This window comes from Macaca thibetana, chromosome 17 (assembly GCF_024542745.1).
Source record: "Macaca thibetana thibetana isolate TM-01 chromosome 17, ASM2454274v1, whole genome shotgun sequence".
Classification (NCBI taxonomy): domain Eukaryota; kingdom Metazoa; phylum Chordata; class Mammalia; order Primates; family Cercopithecidae; genus Macaca; species Macaca thibetana.
In genome coordinates, this window is record NC_065594.1 from 56964435 (window position 1) to 56970434 (window position 6000).

A 6000-nucleotide genomic window follows, 5' to 3' on the forward strand; every position below is an offset into this window, starting at 1 on the left:
TGAAACTGGAAGGTTTAGGGAGGTGGAGCAGAAAAAAGAAAGGAAGGAGTCTCCCCGGAGCCTGCTAGGGACCGCGGCCCGTGGGTGGCCGCCCCGATGCCTGAAACCGAGGGGTTACAGTCTCTGAAGACCCGCGCATCGGTGTGCCTAAGTGGTGCTTAAAAGATGCCAAGGAATTGTACCAGAATAGTGACAGTATTAACGCTGGGATTGCAGATGATTTTTATTTTTCAAAATTTGTATTTCCCAATATATTTGTAAAGTGACTTTTATCATTAGAGTTATTACATTTTAAAAACGACATTTGCTTTATGAAATAGAGTCCTGAAATTTGTAAATAACTTTTGAAACACAGTGGGGAAAGTAAAGGATTACAAAGCTGCTGAAAAGAAAACCTCTGGTGAATCCTTTTGTAAATCAAGGCATCTTTGTGTGTAACTGCTACCTAGTTGACTTAAAGTTTGGATTTTTTGATACTGGGTTTTCTTAAAGTTAGAAATATTCTTAGGTACAATATCATAAGTTGAATCATGCGCCATTCCTCTCTACACCTCCAAAAAAAAGAGAGAAATTAATTTTCCATTCAAAGGTGTCTTAGAACACTCAGACCCATGTGTAAGAGACTGAAAAGCAGCGGTGCCCAGGGAGCTCTCCGTTCTTCCCATTTTCCCAAGAAATTGAGCTGGGAAGCCATGTATAAAGTTACACCGAAGTTCATTGTGAGGCCAGGAGTGGTACAGACTTATACCTGTTATCCCAATATTTTGGGAGGCCAAGACAGAATGATTGTTTGTGGTCAAGAATTGGAGACCAGCCTGGGCAATATGTCCAGACTCTGCCTCTACAAAAAAATAAAAGAGTAATAATTTAAAAAATTAGACAGGCTTGGTGTAATCCCGGCTACTACTCAGGAGGCTGAATCGGGAGGACGGCTGGAGCCCAGGAGTAGGAGGTTACAGTGACCTATGATGTCACCAGTGCACTCCAGTCTGGATGAGAGTGAGACTCTGTTTCTATAATAAAATGAATTCAGTGTGGGGAAATGCCAGTGTTGTTTGTTTGGTATTTTTTAAGGGCATGCCAGCTGTCAGATCACTGAATCAAACTGTACAAAGTCTCTACTAGCATAAGAATGTGGATTTACCTGAACTACAACATTTTTTTAGGTCTCTCAGTGACTAGATGATGAGGAACAATAGGAAGTTCTAAGAAAGACAGTGATAATTATCAAAGAAAAACAAATAAGTCAAATACAGGCCCATTTATTTAAAGTTGGGTGAACGGTATAAATGATCAGCAAAATACATTAAACCAATTCAGTAAACATGATGAGCATGGGTTGCGTTACGTTAATATTGTATCACATTAGTTATGTCACATTCCAATCATAGTTCTTTTTTTTCACCAGTATGATCTATTCTCCTCCTAAACAAGACAAGGACCTTGGCACACTTGACCTATTGAATACCCCTTTTCTTCCCTGTTATTGGCAAAGATTTTATTTCACTTTTCTTTTTTTGAAAAAAGAAACGTGTTTTTTTTTCAATCAGTCAGTACTTATTTACATTTATCAATTGTATCATCAAGATTAGTGGCATGGTGGGTGGGAGAAAGGATGAGTGTGAAGCACATTGATCCAACAGGGAAAAATAATTTATTACTGACCCTGTTTGGAATTGCCAATGCATGTAGTAATAAAAAGCAGATGAACAATTAGTCTCTGTATTATTGTTTTCAATTATCCACAGACAATGTACCCCTTCACCATGTAGAATGGTGTAGACTATTCCCACACCACCCCAGCCTTGGTACACCAATGATCAGGATAGATTAGATTATGTTGCAGTAGTTCCTTAAATACCATCCTGTAATTCCTTGTTTTTGACGACCTTTACAGTTTTTAGGAGTACTGCTTTAGTATTTTGTAGAATGTGCCTCAATTGGGGTTTGTCTTAGGTTTTTTTCTCATAATTACATAGGGACTGTGGATGTTTTCGAAGGAAAACCACAGAGGTATAAAGTACTGTTCTTATCACATCATATCAAAGCTACATCTATTAATACGACTTATCCTTGTTGATGTCAACATTAATCAAAGGTTGAGATCAAGTTGTTCTACTTAAAGTTACTTTTTTCCCTCTCTTTTTGTACTGGAAGAAAGTCACTATGTGCAGCCAACACTGAAGAATGTGAATTTACCTGAACTGCAACTTTTCCTTGAGGGGGAAATGTCTATATAAATTACTGAAATTTTTCTGCCTTGGGAGGTGTATCTACATATCTCTTAATTTTATATGTTTACTTTTCTGTCTGTAATTTCTGTATATCTGTCTTCCAAGTCACTAATTTAGTCTATTTAGTCTTTGCTAAGACTACCTTTGCCTGTGTTTTTCATTTCTAAAAGTTTTATTTGGTTATTTTTCATATCTGCCTGATCTTTCTTGATATTCTTTTCACTTTGTAATTTCTTTTTTTCTTAAATCATGTTAATCATATGAAATAATTGGGGGTCTAATGATATGTTTCAATGTTTGCTCATGGTGGGTTGTTCCTCATGTATTTTATAATTTTGGATTGTGAGTTCATCTTCTGTACAACTTTAGCTGTAGGAATTTTGCACAACAGGCAGAAGCTGGAAGGGAAGGAGATTGTTAGTGAGTGCTGGAAAGACAATAAGGAATTGTTAATGGAGTACAGAGAAATCAGGATATTTTTGGATATCTTTCACGTAATGATGGCAAACCCAGTGAAACATTTGTCTATGGCAACATGGAAAATAGAGAAATGCATTTATTTAATTGTTGGACTTGGCTAAAGACATTTCTGAGCAGGCTGGGTATGGTGGTTCACGCCTCTAATCCCAGCACTTTGGGACGCCAAAGTAGGCGGATTGCTTGAGCTCAGGAGTTCAAGACCAGCCTGGGCAACATGGCAAAACCTTGTCTTTATGAAAATTACAAACAAATAGCCGGGCGTGGTGGCATGCACCTGTAGTCCCAGCTACTCAGGAGGCTGAGTTAGGAGGATCACTTGAGCTTGGGGATGGAGGCTGCAATGAGCCGAGATTGCGCCACTGCACTGTAACTCTAGCCTGGGTGGCTGAGTGAGACCCTGTCAAAAAAAAAAAAAAAAAAAAAAAAAAAAAAAAAGGAAAGAAATCACCAGGCAGGAGGTTGAGCGTATCTGCTGGTTTCTTTTGGTTGCATATGAAAAAGTTCAGATACCCAGCACTTCGGGAGGCTGAGGCAGTTGGATTACTTAAACTTAGGAGTTTGAGGGAGGGCAACATGGGAAAACCCTGTCTTTACCAAAAATACAAAAATTAGCCAGGTGTGGTGGTGCATGCCTGTGGTCCCAGCTACTCAGGAGGTTGAGGTGGGAGGATCGCTTGAGACCTGGGAAATCCAGCCTGCAGCGCAGTGAGCCGTGATCATTGTGCCGCACTCTAGCCTAGCCTAAGTGACAGAGGGAGACCCAATCTCAAAAAAAAAAAAAAAAAAAAAAAAAAAAAAGAAAGAAAAAGAAAAGTAAAAGTTCAAATAGAGAGAACTTAATTACAGAAGTAACTGTTTAGTTTTTGAGTAGAATTTAGAGGAAAGATAGAGGGCCTGCAACAGTCTTTCCTTCCATCAAAAGATTCACAAAATTTAAAAAGACCTTTAGGGAAATGATAAATGCCTGGGTACTATCAGTAAGACATGGCCTCAGAGTAAGGTTCAGATCAAGAGTCCACCTATTGGACGTTAGAACAATGTCAGGTGGTACCTCTTAGACCATCTTAGCTAGTTAAGAGATCTTTTAAGGATTTTATGTGTATGCTCCCTAGACTTCTAAGAATTTTAAAAGCATTGAACCATAGCATCTTGAATCTCAGCCCTACCAGAGAGGAATATATCTCAAGGAGATTTATGGGTGTGACTTTTTTCTGAAGGAGTGAACCAAGGTAAGAGTCATAGGAAACATACAATATGTTTAAGAAAATTGTATTAACAGAAACACTGTGAATTTGAATAAAAGATACAGAGACAGTTGAAAATGAAGAGTCCTTGGGGCTCCCATCTTCTGTCATTTAAATATAGGTCCATAAAACAACTTATCAGCAATCACAGACCGTTTCTTATAAAGAAGGAATGGTGACTCAGAGTGCAGAGAAAGGACCCAGAGGGCAGAGCCAAGAGCTACTGAAAGTCACTTCCAGGAAGCAGGACTGGACCGTAATTAAGAAACTAGTTACATGTTTCCAGGTAGATTTCGGAATCACCATGGACAAGTGACTGCTATTGTTTCCTCTTCTCCCCTTTATAAATGGGAGAATTTACTATGGTATGCCTATTTCACGATTGTATATTGGTTCCATATGAGTAGATCACGTGTCTCTTTAGTTCACAAGTCTTTAAGAGGAAATGCACTTGGACATGGGCTGGACTTTGTGATTTGCTCCATCATGAGAATGTAAAGGAAGTAACATTCTAGGACTTCCAAGGCTAACTTATGAAAAGCCTTGCAGTTTTTGTCTGGATGTCTGCATCTCTTGGCATGTTTCTTCCTTAGCGACTCCCTCTTGGAACCCAGTTGCCATGCTAATAAGAAGTCCAAGTCACATAAAGAAGTGTGCTGGTTTACAGCCCCCGCTGAGCTCCCAGCCAGCAGTCAGCATCAACTGCCAGCCATGTGGGTGAGCCTTCTTGAGCATCTGTCCTAGTTAAGCATCCAGATGACTCCAGCTCGGCTGCTATCTATTTGCAAACACAAATCCAAACTGAGAATCCACCAGCAAAGCTCGGTGAACCTACAGAACCCTGAGAGACAATAATGAAATACTGTTTTAATCCATTAAGTGTGGAGTGCTTTGTTATACAGTAGTAGATAACTGGAAGATAGTTAAATTCTAAAGACAAGAGAAAGAATCAGTAAGATAGGAAAAATAAATAGAGGAATTAGCAAAAACAAAAACTGGTTTATGCAAAAGGCAAATGAGGTAGACACATGTCTGGTCAAATTGATTAGTAAAAGAAGAGAAGTTGGAAATTAACAAAGTACAGAAATTTTAAAAAGGGGAACTAATATAGCTGCTATAGAGATTTAAAATATTAAAAATATGTTATGAATAATTATTAACTAATAAAATAAAGAGCCTAAATAAAATGAATAAATTCTTTTAAAAATAACAGGTCAAAATTAGTAACAAGGAGTAGGGAATTTGAATTCATTATAAACATTGAAGTAATTATCAAAGCCTTTTCCTCCCAAATAACCCTAAGCCCACATGGAATTAGAGATGAGCCTTATCAGATTTCTAAGAGTTTAATCCTTTCTTTCTTTTCTTTTTCTTTTATTTCTTTAATTTTGTTTTTCTTCAGACAAGGCTATGTTGCTATGTTGCTTAGGCTGACCTCAAACTCCTGGCCCCAAGCAATCCACCTGCCTCAGCCTCATAGCTGGGATTATAGGAGTGTGCCACCATGCACAGCATGACCTAATCCCTTCTTATACAGTTGAGAAAAAAGATAAAGAAATAAAGTGGTCCAAGTCATCTTAATGAAGCTAGTATAATCATGATTCCCCAACCAAATAAGAAAGGAAAACCATAGCCCCATGGCCCACAATGAAAATAAATGCAAAAATGCTAAAATAAATACAGGTTGAGCATCTTTAATCCAAAAATCTGAAATCTGTAATGCTCCAAAATCCAAAATTTTTTGATTGCTGACATGACTCCACAAGTGGAAAATTCCACACCTGACCACAGTAAAAATGCAGTCAAGACTTTATTTCATGCACAAAATCATTTAAAATAGTGCATAAAATTACCTTCTGGCTAAGTGTATAAAATTCCGTGTAACATAAATGAATTTCATGTTTAGGTTTGGGGCCTATTCCCGAGATATCTCATTATGTATATGCAGATATTCCAAAATCTGAAAAAAATCTGAAATCCAAAAGACTTCTGGTTCCAAGCATTTCAGGTAAGAGATACTCAACTTTTATTAGTTAATCAAA